General features: G+C 32.8%; 1 protein-coding gene across 3 annotated transcripts in view; it reads right to left on the reverse strand.

Annotated features, from left to right (window-relative positions):
- Positions 1 to 25,247, reverse strand: part of LOC129808236 (pseudouridylate synthase RPUSD2-like) — a 351,794-nt gene that overhangs the window by 244,215 nt on the left and 82,332 nt on the right. The window contains exon 1 of one of the 3 annotated variants that reach the window (XM_055858053.1): positions 21,779 to 22,221. The exons of the other annotated variants lie outside the window; for them this stretch is intronic. The gene's annotated coding sequence lies outside the window, so the exon portion shown is untranslated. Of the gene's footprint in view, positions 1 to 21,778; positions 22,222 to 25,247 lie in introns of those variants that run through there. 3 annotated transcript variants of the gene reach the window in all.

Raw genomic sequence — 25,247 nt, forward strand, 5'->3', positions numbered from 1 at the left:
CCTCTATTTTGTAAAGAAATATGTTTATCAAGTCAATTTCTAAAAGGTAATTTTTTGACTATTCTCAAAAATGCTGGGGAAACTAGTACCAGACATTGGGTATTATCATATTTTAATTCGCTTCATTACGGGCTTCCGTAAATTTGAAAAAATACCTAGAGGACATATTTTCATAGAAAATTTATTCATCTACACTTTTGTAAAACACCGTTTTCTCTACGAGAAAAGTGAGAAAACGAGAAAAGCGCTTTTCAAGCTATTTTAGAAAAAAAACACAAAAGACTGCAAATCGTTTGACCAATGCAAACAAAAAGCAACGAGACATGATAATAACGTTTCTTTTCGCCGTAAGACATCAGAAAATGCTTCTCTTTTTCCTACTTTCTGCTCACCTTTTGTTACTTTTTACCCCAAGTGGCCATTTTTAATAAAAGGATTTCTGGAGAAAAGAACTTTTGTGAAATTCTAAAATAGATAGCGGATTCAATTCTAAAATTCTAAAATAGATAAATTCAAAAAATCCTAATTATTTAGATAATATTCACCAGTGCATCAATTTTGGAAAATAAGTAGGTAATAATTCTTATCTTCTTCAAAAACAAAATATTTCAAAAATAGGACTAAAAATTTCGATATTTTTTTATTTTCTAAATTTCTTGTTCGAATTCTAAGAAACTTACGACATTGAAGAAGGTCTATGGAGGCTATTTATAGAAAAAAAAATTTGAGCCGCTATCTTTTTTACCTTGGAAGATATTGAATTTTGAATTTTTCGATTTGTGACTTTTTGCCCCAGTCTCCCCTACTAAATATAGGGCAGAAAAATCATTAATAAATAATTCAGTAGATATGGTGAAATTACTACAATTGCTGATAATTTATGAATTAGACATCCCCAGGAACTGGGCTAAACCCCCAGGTCTTAAACCCACTTAGAAATCTTAAAAGTCCAGAAAGTGTAGATTAATAAAATTGTTATCGATCCACTCGATCGATTTCGTTTGAAAAAGTTTCATGCTCACGGGTTCTAACATTTCGCAGAGTCATTTTATTATTCCGCCGTTTTTTAGGATTACTAATTCATAATTGATTTAAAATGATTCCTAGATCAGCTAAGATCAATCAAAATAGCGCAAGCATCAAACTCAAGACGAAAAGAAACGTGGATTCACAACGGATTCATAACTGATTTTAACCGTTTTACACTTGATTGAGATTTCGACGTTTACAACTAATCCAAATTTGTTCGAATCAACTTAGAAATAAGCATTCAAGAGCTAAAAGACAGGTAAAAGAAAAGTAAGTGTAGCACGAGTTTTATACTGGAGGTTTATCCCAATTCCCAAATGTCCCAAAACTCTAAATAACGTGCAATTTTAACTTTTTTTTAATACATAATGGATCAATTGTCCTTAATTGGGATCTCAGTGGCGCAATAGGTAAGACACCCCCTGGCAAGTAGCCTGAAATTTGAAGTCACTTTCTCATACTTCGATTTAAATTTATATGGGAATTTTTTTGCACTCGCTACCGTTATGCTAAATATTTAAAAAGTGAGAAGTTTTTCCGTATAATAAGATGCCTTTCCGTATGGAGGGATAAATATACTAAATTTTTGTTTAAATACATTTTTTCCTCGGAGCACTGTGAGCTGAGTCCGAGATCAATTTAGGAATTGGCTTCAAATAGCTCCATATAAAAAGGCCAACTTGGCCGGATAGATCCCCGGATTGACTCCCATTTGTGAGTTCGAGTCCCGCCCGGTGCAACTGAATGTCAGGAAAAGTCATTTTCACTGTGACAAAACGAAATATTATGCACCGCCTCTGCCCAAAAACTCCGGGAGCATGGAAAAAGCATCCACATTACGGGGAAAGTGCTCCTGAGTGGTCTACAATGGACTTAGCTTAACAAATTTTTCCATTACGGAATATTACAGCAATCTAACATAATTACACTGTAATAAAGTATTCCGACACGATTAATAATAATTGTCCTTCATGCGCAATCCTAGGTCAAAACTTTCCCAAACATCTTTACTGATAATAAATTAGAGAAGTTAAGTCTTATGGATAAACCTCAGGTCTAAAGACCGTATAACATTAACGATGCGAAGGTTATGGAACGCCTAAAGTCACTGTCTCTAACTGTTTGTCCTCTTGTCTTGCCCAAAACCGGGCTACGTCAATGTCCGTAGATAATACTTTTCAGAGGGGAGGGGTCACCGAAGACTGGAAGTTGATATCTCTTACCGCTTAAGCTCCAGAACGGAAACAAGTTGAAAAAATATGATTATATAAACTGCCCTCTCTCTCTTTGAGTTCGAGCGGTTTTATTAATCGTGTCGAGCCCTAAAATTAAATATGTCTTGCCCAAAAACGGGCTACGTCAATGGCAAGCGGACTTGCCGACATCAAATCCCCTGTTCCGCATGAGGCAGGGGACAACGGATAAACAGACAAGTGGGGAGTGGTTTGTATATCACATTTGGAGAATCCACATCGCCGTCTGTTGTCTCTCGAGCGCACTACGCCGCTTTTCAAACGATTGAGAGACTACCATGTCTTCCAGTCTTGGTCACCACCAGGAGGAAGGCCTACCATTAATTCGACAAAATCTGGAGGAAAGGCTTCCTTCTATAGATTAAGTCTGGCCTCCTAACTCTGATAACAGTTGGACAGGTGATACAGTGTAACGCCATTCGTCTTCAACTGTTTCATTCGCAGATATCAGCAATATCAGCAACTATGCTAAATGCATTTACTTTGTGTCTATACATTCGTTGTAAACGCCATGCAGCGATGCGTCATTTACAATAAATACACCCACAAAGCAAATAAAGCTAGCACAGTTGCTGACCCAACCGACGCCGATACATCAAGAATTTAATCCATATAAGGTCAAAACTATAATATTCCTTAGTACTAAAAAAAAATCTAAGTATGACTTATACATATTGTTCTCTCTCTCTCTCTGTGGAGTTCGAGCAATATAATGTATATATACACCGAGTGTCATTATCCATAAGATAACATTTCACATTAACCATTTAATACATTCCCGCCATCCTAACCTTTCTCTAATTTTCTCACACTATATCCCTATATTTTCATTGAACCACCTTTTGCTTCTAATTCTCTCTACCTTGAGGCAATTCCTATTTCCTCGACATTTTCCTCTTATTATTATTACAAAATCCTCACACGAAAAACATGTTGTGTGAGAAAACGGCGGATTTGATATTGCTTTTGCAAATTAAGCCAGATTTTGGATTTGACTAGACGAACTATACCGGATACAAAAGTAAAGACAAAATTTTAATAATATCTAAAAATAGTTTTGAATCTTACAAACAAGGTAATATTGTATGTTCAGATCTAGGCATGTGTCCCTGGGAAGATACCCTAAAGTCACCGGTACATCTTTTAGAGCAGGAAAATTTAACGAAAACAAAATTCACATTCGTTTCATTCTAAAACGATTAGCTTATGACTATCTCACTCTTTCGCACTCTTCTTCTTCTCTTCAACATCACAACAAATTCAATTTAGTTTAATCTAATTTTGAGTACGAAATACTAGGATAGACCTACACTCAGTCCCGGAATTATGCACATTTTCGGGACTGAAAAAAAACGCGCAAAATGGCTTTATGCATCGAGAAAATTTGCATACCCACAGGGGCTTTCTTTTGAATAAATCGACCGTAGAACGAATTTCGCGCGGAGTAAAAGTAGACAGAAGAAAAGCATTCAATTGATTTAAAGAAATGCTTTAATAAGCAGTAATTGTGGCCAGAATTCTTCCGTAAATTGTTAGAATACTTAAAAATTTCACCTTAATAAAGTGAAGTTTTATTCTGATAAATAAGCATAGTGTCTTCAAATTTCCCACGTCACAAAATAGTATGCATTCAGGCGAATTTCAAAAATGATTTCACAAATTGTCTCCCAATGGTAGGCAAACCACCAAATGAAATTTTTCATTCCGTATAATTTGTACAAAAGATTTTTTCATGAGGCTGATAAATATTTCAATGAATAGTAAGGGAAGTATATATATAGAATAAAGTGATTTCCTCAAAATTTCCTCAAAGGCACACTATAGCATACCACAATCTAATACTATACGTGGCTAATTTTGCCCCGGTTTCCTCTACTTAATTTTTGGCCTTCCCGTCTTTTAACACTGAGAAAAAAAGAGGGTGCGATTAACATTTTTAATGTTAATTTTACACCTTTTTAAGGATAAAATTAACATGAAAAAGGGCAATTTTAACCCCCAATACACCTAAAAAGGATAATATTTACACCGATTTTGGATCAATACTGCAGAGTAAAATTAATATTTCCGGAATGTTATTTTAACTTTTCCGGATTTCTCTCAGTGAAGGGTTAAATTCCAAAGAACTAATATATGACACAAAATCAAAGAGAAAAACAGTTAAAACAAATAGTCAAATAGTCTAGACTTTCAAGCATAATTAACACCGTTCTGAGCCTCTTAAATTCTATCTTTGTCAATTTGTTAAAGAAGTATCCGCACTTTACATTTGAAATTTACCCATCATTACACCTCAATTTATCTTTCTTGTCTCATGTCAACATTCAACATCACAAGACACCAAGTCAAAGGGCAAAAATCTCCAATTTCACGTTAGATGGACTCTAATTAATAACGTATTTCGTTCACTCTGACAAACTCATCATCTTCTTGCAACTTTATACAAGAAAATCACCTAGATACAGTCAACCCTCTTTGGAGGAAAAGGTGAATAACCTATTGAGACGTAAATGGAGGAGGGTTAGGAAAAACTAATGTGGAAAACACCTGAAAAGTTCAATTACATTCCAACTGCATGAAATGGCTAATTAGTCTTGAGGGAGTGTGCGGAGGTGTGATAGAAGAAAACATATCTTTTAATTGTACTTTATTGGCAAATTAACGTATAGTGTGGGGGGATAATTTTCTATCTGTAAAGCACTAACACGAAAATGAGCTAAAAACACTTTCACACACCGTTTGAGATTAAGACAGGTGAGAAAAAAAGGTAAATGCAGACGCTATGTGAAAAAAAGCACGTGCTGATAGATTTATCTCACGGGTATTTTTGTGCTAGGGTAGAGTCAGTACTTTTTCGCCAGTAAGCACTTTTTCGCCACCTACAAATAAAATCACTTTTTCAGGGAATTATGAGCTCATGGAACTACGAAATGACTATTGCTTCGTAACCTCTAATCCAACGGATCAGAAAACCATAACTGGTGCTCCACCGACTAGATTATTTGCAAGTTAATTGAAGAAATTGTCGACAAGGTGAACAGTCACCAAAAAAATATGGAGTTCTTAATAAACTTGTCAACGCTCAGACAAATTGTCTTTCAATATTTTATGTTTTTGCAGTACAGTATTTGATATTTTTTCACTGAAAGTCACTTTGTTATTAACTAAGCTTCGCTCTAATATCATTATTTAATAATGTTTTCCAAAAAAATAAGGAAATACGGATGTGGTGAAATAGGGCTTACTTTTTTCGGTTGTGTAAGTACTTTTCGCCACTCATTTTTCCAAGCATTTCCAACAAGTGGCGCACCTGGCGGAATTTAGTTGAAACAGACGTAATTGTCAATTGATTTTTGTCGCAAACAAAAAATGTGCAAAAAATCATTCGAAATACTCTAATAATTGTCTAATATAGGTGTTAAATAAGAAAAGTACTGTGCAATGTACTTTTGCGGGTTTTCGAAAGCTGCTGTTTCTTAAGAATCAATTAAAAACAAGTGGCGAAAAAGTGTTTACAAAGTGGCGAAAAGTACTGAAACATGCATTGTTGCAGGAAATGTATTTTTTCAACTAGATGCCCAAAAATTCCCGCAAAGTCTCCTGGTTCATTAGAGAGACAATGCTTCAAAGCACTTGTACAGAAAATTTCTTTTTATTTCGACAAAAATTGTAAGAATTACAAGGGTACAAAACCTTAAGGTGGCGAAAAGGGCTTACTCTACCCTATATATTTTTTTAACTTGTTTTATATTGATGAAACTCTGCAAGTTGCAGATTAAGAGTATAGAAGAAAAAAATCGTAAAGATTGTTCGTGCAGAAAAAAAAGTCAGTGAAAGTTTATTAATTCCAAAAGACGGACTTTATGAGTTATATCTAATTTGAAGATGAACGAATTTTAGTGTCTCCATCAGACTTTAGACAGAAAAATTCTTTTGTACAGCTTCTCATGGTTCAAATTAATTTTTTTTAATGTCTATTCACAAGAAAAGCTGTCATAAAAAAAAGATTCAGACTAAGACTTTATTCTACTTAACTTCTGACTCTACAACAACGAAAAAAAAACCACCAGTCAGACAAATGAAAGGAGGAAAAATTCTTCTGACCTATTGAGAAAAAAGACAAATGGCCAAAAATATGCGTCATTAAAAGCTCTTTAGACATCAATGGTTAAAATCGTAATTACATAAGCACATAAGTTCAATTGCTCTGAAAACCCCATGACTATAAATAAATTCTTTTTCATTATTAATAGCAATTGTGTTTATGTAATTTTAACCAAATTGACGCAAAATATCACACAGAAAATTCCTCAACGCACTTCTCTGGCAGAAAACCTTCACATAAATTGCCAACAGATTCGTGCATCCAAAAGGTCAATTGATGCATTTTTTTTAAAGCAAATTCAGCGAAAACATCATCAAACTTTACTGCATCCTCGCCCTATCCATTCATACCAAAATATCGGCATGGACCAAAGCCAAAAGAGCAATATTTTTCACAATTTTATTCAACAGATAGACTTCCAGTTCAACTTGAAATGTGCCAAGACAGCCCCTCCTATACTTTTTGAACAATCCACATTTTTCCAAGAAGGAACACATTGGGTATTAGACCCCCATGAAATATACCAATAAAATATGCTAAATGCCACCGGAAACAATCTCTGAAATCATGCAAAGAAACTCTTTATAAAAGAAAAGGGGCTTTTAGATGCCGGCAAAAGAAATGTTTAGAGTGAAACCGATAAAGTGGAGTAAAAATAAAAAGGCATCATTTCGCTTTTTTTTCTTCACCTCTCTTTCAATATTTTTGTTTCTATAAATAAATTATTTGATACAACTCTTAGTATTTCCAAATAAATGTGTGATTTTTTGTCAGACGCATTTTCAGACAGTGCACGGTGCACTGCTAAAAATCGTCGGATAGTTTAAGAAAAACTACAATGAAATTTGTAAAATTTCTTGGCAAATAATTTACAATGATTTAAAAATGTCAATATTTCATTCATATAAAATCTCAATTAAAACTTTGATGAAAAAATGGTAAATAACTAGTTAGACCAGTTTTAGACGAAAACAAAATAACCATGTCCTATTTTTGTTGAGGTTATGACTGTCTTTAGACCGTTTTCTTAAGATTGTGTTTTAAAACATTTATACCAGAGTAGTTTAAAACTGTAAAATTGAATATATAAACAAAAATAAAACCATAAACTCGTCGAATCTTAGCATTATCACTTTAGCGAAAAAGAAAAACAAAGATAAGTTTGTAAATCCATCAAAACAAAACTTTACAAAACACACTTTGAAGAAAACACATAATTATGATACATATTCGACCATGAAAAACAAATTAAATGAATATTTATATTCTTATGGACCATTTCCATTGTGAAATTTCTTAAAAAATTTGTTAGAAAATTTTCAAGATGATTTTATGAAAAAAAAAAGTTCAATATGGTTGAACTTTTCCGCACGAAAGCTTAAAAACAAAAATTATGAACAGTTTTCGAAACTGTTCCTATTTAGAACATCGCCATCTATCGAGTTTCCTTCTGACACCTGCATGCCAGTGAATTGTCAGCTAAGCGAATTCTCATAAGAAAAACTTGATTTTATTTCACAGTGAAGGTGTTCTCAGGTGAAATTCAAGTAATTGTGAGTTTGAGTATACCCAAAACTCTGATTTACGGTAAAAACGGGAACTGTCAGAAGTGCGTCAAAAAAAGGATCGTTGCTGTTTTAAAGTGATAATAGCTACACTTTCCCCTTATCTCTTTCCCTGCTTCAATTTGCGTACCAAACAGTTAAAAATATCCATTAGTAGTTTCTTCAATTAGTTCTTGAAGGTTTCGATTGTTTCTATTCATTTCTACCAAGATAGTCAATCAAAACAATGAAATGTCAACGAGATATTCGTATTCAGAAATGGGCTTTTTTGCGAGATTTTGTGTGAATTGAGCATTACAAAAATCTGAATTTTTCTCAATGGAAATGGCCCATTACGTGACAGTTTATAAAAAAAACAAACTTGGAGTGTACCTCCAATAGGGGAGACCGGGGCAGAATTAGCCACGTACAGTATTAGATAGTGGTATTTTATACTTTGCCTGCGAAGGAATATTGAAGAAACCACTCATTGAAATATTTATCCGCCTCATACAAACATTTTTTGTACAAATTATACGCAATAAAAATTTCATTTCGTGGCTAATCTACCCTGGTCTCCCCTATAAGGTAAAAATTTGAAATAAAGCATTATATATATAAACTCGTCGAAATAATATTAATTATGAAGATTTTGGCAAAATAATTGTAATATTCTGTTTACATCGTAAAGCTCAAATTAAGACTAATCGAGAAAAATAAACTTTATAAAAACGACAAAATATACCTGAAAAATTTAAATCTGGTCGAATATAAACTGCTAAGTAATTTCAGGAATTTAAAAGATTTTTAAATAAGTCAGAATACAGTCTCGTCGAATGTTAGCAATCAATAAAAATACTAAGACATATAAGACTGATTTTTTCGAATCAAAAAAATTAGGCGAGTTTCTAGAGGTAATCCAAAACAAATATGGATAATTTTGCTAAATAACAGATTACAGTAGAACCCCGCTATAGGCCATCGCTCTATAGTCCACAATTTATCGACCGTTGATTTCAAAACACCGATTTTAAGTTAGGTTATGTTTTTTAGTACGCGGCATGCAATGTTGTCATTATTATTTTAATATTTTTGGCAAGCTTTATTGAGTAGTTGTGATAATTGTGAGCCATAATGAAGAAAGCGAAGACAAGTACCACAATCGCAAAGAAAGTGGAAGCAGTCGAGCAATTTCAATACTAAAAGTCGTTGATAATTTTAAAAAATGACGTGGACCATAGTGCGGCCCAAGTGTCAAATCTGGAACCAAATATGGCCTATAGCGAGGCTCTACTGTATATAAGAAAAATACAGTTAACAAATTAGTCCACTTAGACCAAAATTAGACGAGTTTGCATCGAAGTTATTCGAAATCGTTTTAAAACAAATTAGTTAACTCGGCGAATTTAAATTAAATACATTAACCGCCAATAAAGAATAATCATCGAGTTTCCACAAAAAAAATCATTTCCAAATAGAAAGACCTGTCATTCATTAGACAGTGAAAAAAATTATATATAGGTCACAGAAGCATTTTTTAGCATCAGCTGTTAATCTAAATTGGACGAGAATCGGTCCATTTCTCACCGTGCACCCATTTAACAAAAGAATGGAGACAGGTGGCAGAAGGAAATGGATGAAAATTGGTGAAAATATTTATTTTAAATATTTTTTTTCTTCAACTCTAAATCGCTCTACACCGTGATGCTAATTGGGGTTATATGAGATTATGAATATTTAACAAAATCCGTTTGTGAGTGTGTTGAGTGGCTGTTTAAATTAAAATACAATTTTTTTTTAGATGTTTCCCAGCATAAACCGTCTTCACGCAACTTTTTTTCCGTCAAGCATCTTCTCGCACGAGGTTTTTTTTTAAGAGTTCATTGCGCGGGATAAAAAAAATATTATGCAAACACCGCATAAGTACATATTAGCAACCCCTATATTGTATATTTAATCCGGCATAAAGTTGAAATTGTAATTGAAATTTTTTTTTACGATGCTATATACTATGAAGATGAAAAATGTGTGTTTGCACGATAAAAAGCCACAGACAATTCGGTTACAGAAATTCTCTACCTTTCGTTGGATATCTCTTTTTTTTTATGATGAATTTTTAATTTTATACCCCTTTTTTCGGCATCATTCATACCTTTAATTTATATTTAAAAGACCTATTTACCGTTCAAATATTAAATATAAACATCCATACATATTTATAATAATTCGAATGAGATACCATACCCAGAACCTATTCAACATTTCTTTCAGAACTTTCCACGTGCAACTTCAGCTCTCTCAAACATTTCTTCTTATCGGTATGAGTTCGGAAAGTATGGGATTGTTTTCTTTATTTAATTTCTTATTTATTATTTATTGTTTGTGCTCTTCCAATTTCTTCAACCCATGCCCCCCTCCGTTTCTCTGTCCAAGAGCCCTTCGATCGCAATTCAATCTACTTTATGTGCTACCCCAAACCATCTCTTAGCAGCCACTTTCATCATGGCGAGAATGTCTGCGTTCTTATGCTTCTTCCCCCAAAAGAAAGCTTCTTTATGCCCTCCTCCATATAATACTTTCAGAGTGGAATTACAAGTATTTTTCGTGGTTTGTTATTTTGCTATTTTCACCGAAAGAAAAATAGATTCCATGAATTTAAAAGTAAAAGGTAGGCAATTAAAAGAAAAATTGACGCTCCAGTAAGTAAGATAATCATATGATCTCGTTGAAAGAAGCATAAATTCACGAGCATCAACTGTTTCAGCATTAAATAAATTATAAAAATTTGAAAAATTTCTGTTGGGAGAATACGATTGGGTGAAATTATGGAATTATACAGAACAAATAGTTTTCACTGAGCTAAAAATATTCGGAGCGGTTAAACTATAACAAATTCAAATATTTGAATAATTAAAATTGACAGAATTTTGAAAATTTGACAAATTAAGAGAATGGATACTAACTTGCAAAGGGGAAAATAAGGTAAAGCAAAATAGTTTTAAAAATCTCACAAAATAATAAGGATATGAATCTGTTAATCAGCATCTCTTAGATTAAGATCTAACAGATGTAGGTAGATTTAACGATAGGGTAGAGTCAGCACTTTTGGCCACACTTAGGCTTAAATGGCTTCGCAACTTATGAAATTTTTGTTATATTAAAATGAATTGTTGTATAAAGATACTTTGAAACAATATCTATCTATATATCTAAGATTTGTATTTTCCCTAATTATGCATATTTCAGTACTTTTCGCCACTTGTTTTAAAATGAATTTTAAACAATTAAGAGACGTAATAACCCATCCCAAACAGCAATTTGGAGTAAGATTACCGATGTATGTATATACTCTGGATTCCAAAAATGGGTCCTATGACGGTCGTCAGAGCGTCGAATGACGGAAAGTGGAGAATAATATTACGGTAATTTTGAAAGTCATTTGGCGTCATAATAACTTTGAGATTACTCGCCCACGACTAAAATATGACGCGCCAAAATGGGAACTTCCAGTGACTTCCAGTATCTCTATAAAAAATCTTCCCCTCACTGATTATATTTTCTTCTTCGTTTTACAGTTTTAGGCCGCACGTTCTGATAACATCCACACAGACTCACTGATTATATCTGAGGGGAAATTACACTTGTTAAATTGCTGTCAGTGCTGTGAATTGGCAAAGTACAGTAGAGTCTCCTAAATTCGAACGCTCGGGGGGTATTTTTGACATTTCTCACCTCCCAAATTCGAACGATTTTTTTCAAAACTAACGAAATATGTGTGAGATTAAATTGTACTTGTATTTCAATAAATAAATAAATAAAAAATAAATAAATAAATTGTACTTTGAATCAAATTCTCGTACTTTCTCGCAAGTTTTAGTGATAACATATTTCCTTTTCATTTCATATGATAATAGTATGTAAACATTCAGGAAGAAGCACATAAATATGGTTTTCATTCACCTAGAATACGAACTTTCTAACATAACCTCAGAATTGACATTTTGAATCCAAACGGCGTTCGAATTTGAGAGATTCAGATTTGAGAGACTCTGTTGTAGTTGTTATTTTCGCGTGTTTTCTCAATAATATAAAAAATGTGCATTGGAAGGAAAAGATGCCCCGGTAAAGATTTGTGTTGTGATTCAAAGAAGTACAGTGCGGACAGGAATTAAGTGAAAATTAGGCATTAATTCTCATAATAAATACACAAAGATTCTTTTGGAAAGTGACATTTTGTGGTTCATGAGTTTGCTCCAGTTTCTGGAGTGTCCTCTGATTAAAATTTTGTATTGAAAAGACCCATAATGAAATATTTGAAAGATTTTAGTGTGTTGTTGTTGGAAGGTTCATTCAGCAATAGTCTGACGGCAAAAATCTTCGCCAAAGTAAGTTGTGAATTAGGGCAAAATTTACCAAAATTCCATATAAAAAGTAGCAAAAATCAATAAAAGATGTAAAGAATTATTGAAAAAAAAACAATGTCTATGGTGATAGCATAGTACAAAACTGTGAAGGGCTTTCGGATTTTTCATTGAGAGTACGTATGTCAATTTCGTACATATGCGGTAGAGAAGGACCGCAAGTGCACTGTTTTTTGCGTGTCACTTTTTCGGAAAAAAGACCGTCCTTTGGAGTCGCATTTATTACTTTATGATAGAGATAATTTTAAAACCGTAAAATAACTAATGCATTACTAACTCAATTGTGAGTAATGCTCTAACTAAAATTCGACGTGAAAACGACTAATTTTTAAGATTTCAATTAGGAGTATTTTTTTTACGATTTCTTTATTCTCTGAATTAATGTATTATTTTTCTAGATTAATGTAGAGTTGAATAAATAAATTATTAATCTTGTACACCAAAAACCAGTCATTTTTGAGTCATAGTAGGTTTTTGCCGATTGGGATTAGAATAGTCCCAATAAGCAAAACTTGACCAAATCAACGAAATTAAATCGAAATCTCTGAGTCTGTCGAGCGTATTTCAACAATATTTTGTCAAATTTTCGAATTGGTCAGAAAATACTCTTTGGGGTAGAATAGAACATATTGTGAGTGTTGAAGCACAATTTATTCTTAAATTCTTTGAATTATTTACTTTATCTTGGGTGGTCAAAACATGCTTACATGGCGAAAGGGCTGACTCTACCCTACTGTTGATTCGATAGTATTGAAAAATTGTCATTTCATCTCTGACGATTAAGTAGATAGTCAATTGTCGATTAATTCTATTCAATTTTGCACAAAATAAGCATTATTCCCGTTAATGGCAAACGACAAATCGTACGACAATCTCATAGAATGTCGATCGATATGAGTTAAATATTATTAAAAATCGAATATTTTCTCTCAAGTGCCTAAAAAACACTCCTGTTAGATTGCTTTTTTTAAATTCTTCTTTAATCTATTGTTTTTTGTTTTTATATATTTTAACTTTTCTTTAAATTATTAACGTTTAACAAAATTTTAAGATAGATAAAATTATCCCCAATTAATCACGATTTGCAGCTTAGACCATTAATTAGTCATTTTTTTTTACTGTTCGTAAGCACAACCAGGTGAGAGGTGGTAATTTACAAACCGACAAAAGGACTGATAGACAAACGGAGAGTGGAATGTCAAAATTTTAAAAGGTGGAAAATCGATCAGTCTTTTTGTCCGTCTATAAGTTACCACCTCTGCAGGCCAAACGTTTAGAGATAAAGACTTGGGACCTTCAGAGGACCCCCCCCCCCCCTATAAGTCGGCCTCTGCATTTTTTTCGCCCTTATTTTTTGTTCTATTGCAAACTTACCAACTACAACTTTTTAAAATATAAATAATATTACTGTCGTAAGTGATTTTTAAGATTAATTTGACGTACCTTTACTAACTCATTTACTCATTTATCTACTTTTAAGGCCTTTTACGGTATATCATTGAAAATACAAATTAATCAGTCCAAAGAAACCGAAATTCATATAGGATAAAATATTGTTTTATTTATCTTCATTTGGAATATCTGCGATATAAGAAGACATCTAATTAAAATTTAAGGCATATTTATGACATCTTAGGCACTTTCCTCTCAAAACTTTATACGCAGAAACAAATCCCACACCATTGCAATCTGCCACAAATTTCATACTTAAAGAATTCTTCTACTATACAGTGAATAATTTTCAGGTCTTTTACATTTATAATCTTATTTTGGTGAAATGACTTTGTCTAACCATGAATGAAAAAGCCACAAACTTTCGCTATTTCTTTGCAATTTTCAGTAAGTCTCTGGCTTATTTTACTCCCCCAGAGGCACTTTTCCTCCCACCCATCGATTGCACTTGATGGAGACAGCAATTCTTACATGAAACAACAATTTTCTGGCTCAATGTATGTTGTTGTGTGTGTCGTTCCAGGGAAAACTTCTTATATACAAGTGAATTTTTGCAACCACTCTTGACTGCCACTTTATCAGCGTGAATAATACATTTCTAAGTGCGGGTGTTCACGGTAGAAATTCACGGTGAAAAATTCATTTATGCACATTAGCCACAATTACTATTGATTACTATTTAGCTTTTATTGGGTAATTCTTTTTTTTTTGGTAAAGAAAAATGCTGCTTCTTTTCTTACTATTCCAATCTCATCGGAAATTCAGAAGCTCGTAATAAAATCAATTTTAAATAAATGTGAGAGGGAAAGTGGTGAGGAAAAAAATCACATGAATATGTGAAAAGTCTTGTAAGTCAGCGATTTTTAGACCTCTCTCTCTCATCAATTTCCAAAGGGATTTTCCACTTCCACCCTCTCCTTGTTTTCCTCATCCACCGCAGAGCTTTGGCGAAAAAAAAAGCTTCATGGCGAGAGAGGGTGGGCAGGAAAAAGTAGATGTCGTGACTTTACAAAATCGAATTATGCTAAATATACATTTTTCTGAATCAGTGCTGGAGTTGGGAGTTATCCTAGATTTTCCCTGTAGCACTTCTGTGTCGATCACTTGAGAGATCAGGAGTGACATGATAACTTATTTTCTACACTATCGACTGTCAATTCTAAAAAAAATTAAACGATATCAGGAATCTCTGTAACTAAAATAGATATTTACCAACAGTCAACATTCTTTTAAGAATGTCACAATGAATGACCCAACAATACGTAAAAAGTCGACATTCACTTACTCTAACAGATATATATTTATCGATACTATCGATTCGATAGTGTCGAAAAGTTATCATTCTATCTCAGGTTTGTCAACGAGATTAAAGTTTAATTATACACGAAAAACCTTGAGGCTAAAATGAATAGAGGAAGTCTTTCAGGCTTCGCACAAACTCTAGCTTCGAACTCTTCAATGAATAACCTGTGTTAAAATATTTTAATAGCTATAGTACAGCTAAGTTTCCCGGGTTCGAATCCCCTTTAGGTCACTAGGAATTTTTATGGCGTTACAGATGTTCGGATTGCATCCAATGAGGTTCAGTGCACTTTATTCCACGGGCATGGGACAGACAACCTCATCCCGTACAAGAAAAAAATAATAATGCATGTCTTGCGGGAAGGCCTTTTTCCTTCATGGAATCTTGTGCCGTGCCAGCATTATTATATTATTATCATGTCATACATTTCCCGAAAAAAACTTAAGACAAATTCACTAAAAGAATATGGGAAAAACATGAAGTGTGCGAAACCTGAAAGCCTTCCCTTACTATATTCAAAATCTTGTATTTATTTTAGCCTCAGAATCAATTGAGTGATACGTTAAGTAAAATAATTCTAGTTTCTTCCACTTGATTGACTGACGATATTACTTCACTTGAAATGAAAGTCCCAATAAATCATGAATCAGTTTTAATAAGCAATAAATCATACCAAAACCGATAAGGGAGAGGGAGCAGTTCACGCACACCAATTTCTTCATACACGATTTATTTATTATTAAAAGCAAGTATATCCAAGGCATATCCTGTTAGCATTTTATATTGACTATTCAAAAATAATAAACGACAATTGCAAAACTATAAAAAATCAATAAAAACATTTTTTTTAAAAAAGTATAGCATGTGTGAAATTACCCCATCCCTCACTATTTTTACTTTTTACCAGCAATTAAATTGCATTAATTTCAGTGTTGATTTGCACAAGTTTCGCGATGATTTACAAACAGGTTTAAGTCGTTTATGAATGATTACACGATTTAAAGTTAAAAAAAAGACAAAAACAAATTCGCAAAGTGCTCGAACTATTGTCATGTAAGATGTTTTAAATTTATGATTGTTAAACTCATTGTTTTTCCTTAACACTTTAAAACCCAAAGTGGCACTTTAATTCAATTTTAAGTTTAAACATAAATGTATAGAGAATTTAATTAGGTTTCTTTGTGTGCAAAAAATAAATAATAGGGGAAGTGGGGCATCTTAGAAATAAGGATTTCCTCCTATTTTTAAAAAGAACTAAACCTTACCATAATCTAATTTAGCTCCAGAAACAAATTGTAAAGCTAAATTTCATTATAAAAAAAATTTCAATTCTACATAGAAAAAAATATTTTGTAAAATTGTTTGTAACTGTTTGTGAATTCCTATTGGGGGCTTACGAAATCGTCGTAAATCTTATAACCCACAAAAAAGTTCGTAAAAGTTTGCAGTTTTTTCACAACCATTGTTCGTAACATGATCACTTGACGACAATTCTTGTTCTCTTACAAACTTTTTTTTTTGTAAATGTTGGTAAAAATTTGTCACTTGTTCGCAAATTTTTGTTTGTCTGGCGAACATTATACGAACATGTTTTGTGTGTTTACGAACATTCATGAACAAATGTTTGTAAAAATACAAAAAAATGCTCGTCAAGTGATCATGTTACGAACAATGTTTGTAAAAAAAATAATACAAACTTGTACGAACTTTTTTGGGGGCTATAAGTTTTACGAGCATTTCGTAAATCCTCAATAGGAATTCACAAACATTTACGAAAAATTTTACAAAATATTTTGTTTTCTGTGATATTTAAAAAGAGGAGAATACAGTCCTATTTCAAAAGTGTCCCAATATAAAAGTGCCTCACTTCCCCTACCTTTTCTATGAAACAAAAAATTGGCCAAAAACAAAAAATGGAAAATCGAATTGAAGTAGGGTGAAGTGGTACAAGTTGGACAGGGATTTTTGTCTTGATAAATTTAGTACTTCATTTTTATTTGTATATTTTTAATTCTCTAGTTTTATAATTTGGTTCCTTGTGCTTAAAAACAAACTTTGCACTATATTTATCAAGAAAACAGCCATGTCCAAATTGTACCGGCGAATTGTCCAACTTGCAACACTAATTCCAAATTATATCACTTTACCCAATAATCCCACCTTTTTTATATAGAGTTTGGTATCAGTAGTGGTCATTTGACTAGCTTTTACTATATACATAACCGAAAATACGTCAACATTTGTTGAGTATTATCACTTGAAAATTGCTACCAAATATTCATAAAAACTTCATGCCAATGTAAAAAAATTAATTAGAGAATGAATTTATGAGTCTTAAAACAAGTTCTAGAAGTCTTACAAAATGAAAAATAATTGAAAATGTAATTTTTTTTAAAAAAGAATATCCACACTTGGATTTTTTATCAATTTGGTAAACTAAGTAATTTCTTGCATAGGGTTTTAAAGTGTTAAGTACATTAAAGAAAACACAACATATGGCATTTTTAATTTAAGTAAGCCAAAAGTACATTTAGTTAAACTTAAGAATCAATTAAATATATTTTTTTTATTTTCGAGGTTAAAACGCGCTTGGGACATTCACACGAATTTATTTTATGAGTGATACGCAAAATCTCTCAGCTTTTGAGTTCTTTGTTTCAATTCTAATTATCAAAATAAACTATGTGGATTTTTAGTATTATGAAATCGATTAAAATGATATTTTGTTAATTAAAAGAGGAGTTAAAAATCCTTGGAAACAATAATGCTGCACAATGTCCCACATAATGTTACTAAGCTAATAATGCTAGAAAATTCCTTGTGAACTAAAAGGGATTCGGAACCTTAACACTTGCATCATAGAGCATGCGTTCTATCACATTATACAAGAGATTGACTTTGTCTTGAAAAATTAGCAATTGTGGTGAAAAGTTACAAGAAATCTTTAATATTTTAATTTTTATAAAAGATCCACCAAAAATCTATCCAGTTTTAGATGACATAAAATTTTAATGTATAAACCTACTTTCAAAGAAAGGTAACTCTCTAAGCCACGCCTCTTAAAGTAAAAACCACGCCCCCTATACGTTTTCTTTGCTTTAAAAAGCAATAAACAACCAAATTTTTCTTTAATATCAAATATCTTTGGCAAATGTGATCAATATGCGTATTTGTTCTCAAAGAAAGCAACTTTTGAAATATCATTTAAACTAAACTAAACTAAACTAAACTAAATATTAATGTACTCTCTTCAGCACATAGTAGATTTCACTTACGACTACATTTTTGCCATAAAAACATCCTGCTCCGATACCTCTAAATGCCTTATTTTTTGTTTTTTATCTATTCAAAACATAATGTAATCTTGCAAATTTTGTTGTCAATTTGTTGCATAGTGTAATATATAATGTTTTTTCTTTAGTCTATGTTTTTGATAAGGATAGGTGTTCAAATTTTGTATTCCAAATTGTACAGAGTAGGATGTCAATAGGTCCTGACATGAGTTCTTAAAGTGTTAATAGGTGTTCCTTTCACCCTATTTTCAATCATTTTTAGCTCAAAATATTACATTTTTGAAATATTCTGAATATTTCGAACATTTTTCAACTTAAAACATTAATTTTAAAAATCAGAATCTACAAAATTACAATTTATTATGTTTTATAGAAAGAATGTGTAACTAAAATGAAACACTGTAAAATGCAATCAAGGGGAAGTGGGGCCCATTTTTAAATAAAATTGAGCCTTATCGTGATATAATTTAGCTGCACAAACAGATTGAGAAGCTAAATTACATTATGATATGGCTCAGTTCCACTTAAACATAGGAGAAAAATCCCAAATTTCAAAGGTGCCCCACTTCCCCCTATGACTGCATTAAAATAAAAATTTGGACGTAATCACGATTCAACTAAACTTTATTATTTTAAGTAAGTATTTACTTAGTAAAATATTCCATTAAATTTTTTAAGATTAATGTATCTAACTATGAGAAGAGAAAAATTTAAAATAGTACAATAACTCGTCGCTTAGGTAAGCAATTATCATAAGGTAGTGGTTGGCTGAATCAGAAGGTCATTGAAACAATTTATTTTCTTATTAAGGGGTTATATCACCTTTGCAAAAGTATTTTTACGATTTTTTTTTGTCTCAATCTGCATAATTGAAAAAATATATATAAGAAGACGTGATAATGGAAGAGTACTAGTGATCGACGGTGTTCCTCGGATCGTCAGGTTATTACCATATTGTTGCACCAATTCAAATGAATTTTTAAAAATTATTCGCTACTTTTTACCACTTAACTCTCAGAAGAATGCGGTGCCTTAACTCAGATTTAATTTATAAAACCAATTTTCCATGAGACACCTGACTGAACTCGTGACGATCCGAGATACAGAGTACATAGTTGCAATTACATCTATTTTTTATTAATTTATTGTAAAAAATTTAAAACTCAAATGGGCAGATATATAGTTAAACGGATCACTAATATACCGATTAACATACAAAGAAAATACTAACACTGGTAAAAATAAAAGGATAAAATTTATCCAAATTTAATCCTTTTGCAAAGGATGGATCAAATTTCAAACTCTGAATGCACATTTATCATAAAAGAACATATTAATTTGACCTATCCTTTGCAAAAGGATCAAATTTGGATCAATTTGATACTTTTATTTTTACCAGTGGCAAACAGTTTTTGAAGATTATATTTTCAATTGATTATCGAGAATGTCTTTTAATATTCCGATCCAGAAATCTCTTCCCTTATCATTATTTCAATTTCATTTTTATAAACCCATAGGGTAAGTGTGCCAAATTTCGGCATAGTTGCATGCAAGCGCCAAAGTCTCAAGTTTGAAATGTAATATCTTTAATAGAAATTCATTTTTTTCATTCCTTCTACTTAATGAGTGTTGCTTAGAACCTTGTAAACTATTTATCGTTTTTATTTACTTTAAAATTATTCTTAATACATTTTAAAATGAATAAAAATGTAGACATAGCTTTGGTGCCCTATTTCGGCCACCTTCATTCTCATAGTTCCTTGCCCTTCAGGAATTCTTCCAATGTCTTTTTCAAGTCATCTCCAGAGTATGTAAAAACTATAAATTCATGGAAATTCAAGAAACAAAAAAGGTGGCCGGAATTGCAAGCTGGCCGGAATTTGGCACACTTACCCTACGCATTTTTCTTGAAATCATTTTTTAACTGGTAGTATTCCTACTGATATGTAATAAACAAAATCTTAATATATAATACAGCTTGTTCAAACACATCTGATGAAATAGCCATACATTTTAGTGTCCAAAGGTGATGTTACCCCTTAAGCTACAAGAATTGTTGATTTACAGACCGAGTATTTCACGACAATTGCTGGACCAAGTGACGAAATAAGAAACAGTACAACCTGTCACCTACCACCGAGCACAATTAACTGAAAAAAGCAGAATTTTCTGCATGTTTTGCTGAATCGATTAGCAAATACGCTAACTGGCCAGTAGTTCTAGAACAAAAAGTGCTAACCAAATAAATTGAAATGACACTGCCTCGTGAGTGTCGTTTCGGTTAGAATTTGATTCTGGCTGACATGATAACTTATTTTCGATACTATCGACTGTCGATTCTGAAAAATTTAAACAATAGCAGCACTTCATGTAACTAATAAAAATGTTTATCAACAGTCTCATTCTTTTAAGAATGTTATAATGAATGGCTCAACAATGCGCAAAATGTCGACTTTCACTTAATCTAACAGATATAGATTTATCGATACTATCGATTCGATAGTATCGAAAAGTTTTCATTTCACCCCAAATTACTTAAGATTAAGAATAACCACATAAAACATCTAAAGTGGAAAGTTTCTATCAGTTTAAAGTTCAATGTATGTTGAGGAACTCTTCGGAAAATTTTAAATGTGCTTTTTTTGGCCGTTATCAGTTCATTTGCCGCTTTCTGTCTGCCCCAAACATTCAAATGTATTGAACAAACTTTTGTCAAAATGCTATAGTGGCATCGAGTCTGAAATTGAGTGGATTTATCCATCATCTGGAAAAGCCCCTTTCATTGCTCGACACTTTTTTCCCTGAAGCTTTTGCTACCAAGTAGTAAAAAAAAATAAGCACCTCATTCACGCACGCTGCAAAGAATTTGTCACTGTTGAGATTTTCGTTCTTTTTCAAAAAAAAAAAAAGAACGTGAAGAATGAGAGAAGTGTCGACACCTCATAGATTTATTATCATTTCGCGCGCTTTTTTTGTTGCTTGTCTTCTTGTTCTATCTAAGAAAAGCTCTCTTGAAGAATTTTTTTTTTATTTTACACATTTTGAACACACTTTTTGCCCCTTGAATTGCCAAAGAGTTGTAAGTTAGTGGAAAGAAAAAGATTGTACACGTGAAAAATGTAGAATAAAATCCTCACGATTTCCTCATACAAATGTAAAACATCATTCCCTTTAGTTTTATGGTTTGGTATATAAGATTTTTTTTTTATAAAGGAGAGCTTTTTTTTTATTTGGTGTTGTTGAGGAAGAAAGACAACATTTGACGTTGAAACATCGAAGAAGTAGAAATTTCATGTTGTGGAGCAATTAAATAATTTTCATGTGATTTTTTATGCCATGAGTGGGAGATTCGCAGTTGACGTTCTAAGGATTAATTACCACGAATTTCTTTTATTTTTCCTTTCCAACCACGTTGATTCAAGTTGATGGATATGTGAGAGAAATCACACCTTAAAAGCTCAACGGAATTTCTAAATTCACTTTTTTTTTTTTTTGAAAATTCACATGCAAGAACAACTGACAATGAAAGCTTAACCAGTAAAAACAACTTTTATTTTTACTTTTACCACAGAATCACCGCACAAAACACTTGATCTTAGCTCAGAGCTTTTTTTTGTAAATTTAAATTACTTCTTCTGCAATATTATTGCCAAATACTTATCGAAAGGTTAATACTTTGACCACACAAAAAGTCACCAATCACTCGAGCTTAGCGACAAGAAGTGAACGTACAAGACTGATTCGTACAAGATACCGTGATGTACTGAAGGTTTTTCCCACCGAGAGTCCAAACAGAACCGAACAATATGAGAGTGGAAGAAGACTGAGAATTAAACTGTTGAGGTATAGCAAGTCTCTCAAATTTGAATGGGGAAAAATCAGTAGCGTACACACGCAGAAGCATAATAGCTCCACATTGTTACTATAAAACCCAAATGAGAGAGAGAGAAAGAGAAACTCTCCAAGTTCCCCCCAAAGAGAGTCCAAATCATTCTCAAATTCTCTCTTTCTCATCCCAAACACCCAACTCTTTTAGTATTCGTGAGCAGAAAGTCAACGACAAGCACAGATTTCTGCAAGTTTCTCTCTCAATACGCATACATTCTCCTCCACCTCTCTCACTCTCTCTCCTCGAGAGCTTTTTTCCACCCCAAAAGTTCAAACTTACATTTGTTGCGATTTTTGCATACAATTTTCCCACTTTTTTTCCACCAAACTCTTCAAAGTGTAAATGCTTTCAACATTAGTAAACAGAACGAGCTTTTTTCTACCCTGAACTAAAAAAAGCTCTTTTTTTCGATTCATCTACAACATCTACAAAAATCACCCAGACACTAATTAAATATTCTTCCCAAGAACTCTATAGCTTTCTAAACTTATTCTCAATTAAAAATTCACAGCCAAAAAGAATGTTTTGAAGAATGCAAATCAATTTAACCCATTAGTGCATTATGTATAAGTATAACCCGAAAATTAGGTTAGAAAGCAAATCTCAATCTCTGGCAATTTAAATTAATAAACATTATAATCCATCAAGTTTCAAGTTTAAATTACCTTGCAGACTTATTAATATTTTAAAAGCTTTTGAATGAAATTTTGTAAGGTCACTTAGCCGTATTGCATTTCACAACAATTCAAGTAAAAAGCTCTCAGAAAAGAGATGAGCAAGTTTAATTCATATTTCATATAATTTATTTCTTGGTATCCATTATCCCAAAGTAAAACACCACTTTATTTAATTTATGCAATAGAGACACTGTGCTATTATAGCAAGAATCATAAATATCCAAAACTGACATATTTAATGTACTTGTTTCTCATGCTTTCTGAGCTGAATTATAAATTATCAATTTTGAAAGACTTATTTCAAAGTAACTAAATCAGCATCAGAATAAAAGCATTATTGGAAAGTGACAATTTCTTCTATTTTTCACAATTTTTTTTGTCCTAAGCTTTTTGACTCAATTAATAAACTCTTTTAGAGAAAATAGAAACAAAGGAACTTGTCCTTTATATCCTAACAGCAGGGACCCATCAAGCCTAATAAAAAGTGAAGCTATTTTTCACTTTTCCTTGTAAAAATTTAGCAGATATTGCACCGCGACTTAAACAAATTTCCTCGTAGTTCTTGTATTATTTCGGCGAACATTATGAAATGTGTATTTTTAGATATCCTTTAACGCACAATTTCGAAATATATCAGACTGATAAGTAAATTCTCTTTAGGAAAAAACTTGCCAATAGGCTTCAGTGCCTCTATGCAAAAACGTATGGAAAAATGAAATGTCGAGAGGCCCCTGATCACAGACTATCCTGGGGGTAATTCTGTAACCCTGTGAAGTGATCACCTGTCAAAATTGGTGAACGCTTCACTAAAGTAATCGCAAAAGAGATTCTGTAACTTGCGATAGCTTCACGTGAAAGGATCACTTTGAGGTTATGTGTTTCATTTGTCAATTTTTCGGTGAAGATAATGTTATCACTCGGTGAAGCCAATGAAATTTTTTTCAAACTCAGCACTACATCATTTCTAATACTCAATTCTATTGTTTTCCATTGTTATTTAGTTCAAATATTGATGAAAATCTTAAATTTAATAAAATTTTCAACACACTTCCCCTCTCTGCTTCACGCAAAGTTGCAGAATAACTTTTCTAGAAGTCGTGAAGAGAAGCCCGTGAACCTTTTACTAGTGAATCGTTCACTAGTGAAGCGTTCATCGAGTTACAGAATTCCCTCCCTGGAACGGACATCTGGAAAACCGAATAAATCCGGCCACTAGATCCCTTTTCAGCTGTCGACGACTTTTCGGCAAGATTTAGAGTCTTTCGCAGAAAATCGTATTATGAATGTACAAAGCAATCGTTAGGCCAATAATTTTGTTCGAACAAGAGTCGAATTTAAAAATTCGGTTCAGGCACTACAACGGCGCCAACCACTGCTCTGGAAGTCATGTTAACCCATTCCTTCCCATGGTATTATACATCATACGAAAATTGATTGATCTTATATAACTTATTCCTGGGCAATTGCTATCCGAATTGCTGTCGGGAATGGATTTTTAGTTATTTTAGTCCTTCAATTACTTGGAAAAAATAGCCCGACAGAGATGGGAATACATTTTGTTGTTCTTTTCTCGTTTTGCGTGAAGTCATTCAAAAATTTTGCTCAAAATGGCGGTCGGAAAATTCGACATCCCGTTGAATTTGTTAAAATTGGTCTTCATCCTCTTTGCTGATATGAACTCTGGTTGCCAATGTGTTTTCTTTTATAGTTACTCTATCTAAATCAATAGAGTTTGTAATGAATTAATGTACAGAATTTAAATTCAGTGACCGTTAAGACACGTGTTTGAGAGTGGCTCCCCGCGCCCCCATAATGGATATTTTTTTTTCTTTTTCAAAAAATTCATCTATTAATCTGTAGGAAACTAATCCCAAAATATGAACATTCTATCTCAAGTATTTTTAGTACATTAACTGAATGAGTTAACATGCCGGCACTACCGATTTTCATAAAGTCGGTAGCGAGCATGGCAGTTCTGAGGTTACGCACAGCTGGAACTTGTAAAGTTGGTTATCACACAGCAGGCCAAACGAGAATACTCGGTAAGCCTGTTGCTAGACATCCAGACCTTCTAATGAGGGATGACTTCCACATTGACGGAAGACTACCCAAGAAAATGACCAAAGCAATACTTAATACGAGGGCTGATTAGACTGAACGCGCAGATGAGATCATCGAATCCGATACGGTCGCTCTATTCACTAATGGTTCTCGGGTTAAATTGCTCGGAGTTTCAAATTAGCGGATTAGCGCCCCTCGGTCAGTACACGACTGTGTTCCA

The sequence above is a fragment of the Phlebotomus papatasi genome, chromosome 3 (genome assembly GCF_024763615.1).
Source record: "Phlebotomus papatasi isolate M1 chromosome 3, Ppap_2.1, whole genome shotgun sequence".
Taxonomy (NCBI): domain Eukaryota; kingdom Metazoa; phylum Arthropoda; class Insecta; order Diptera; family Psychodidae; genus Phlebotomus; species Phlebotomus papatasi.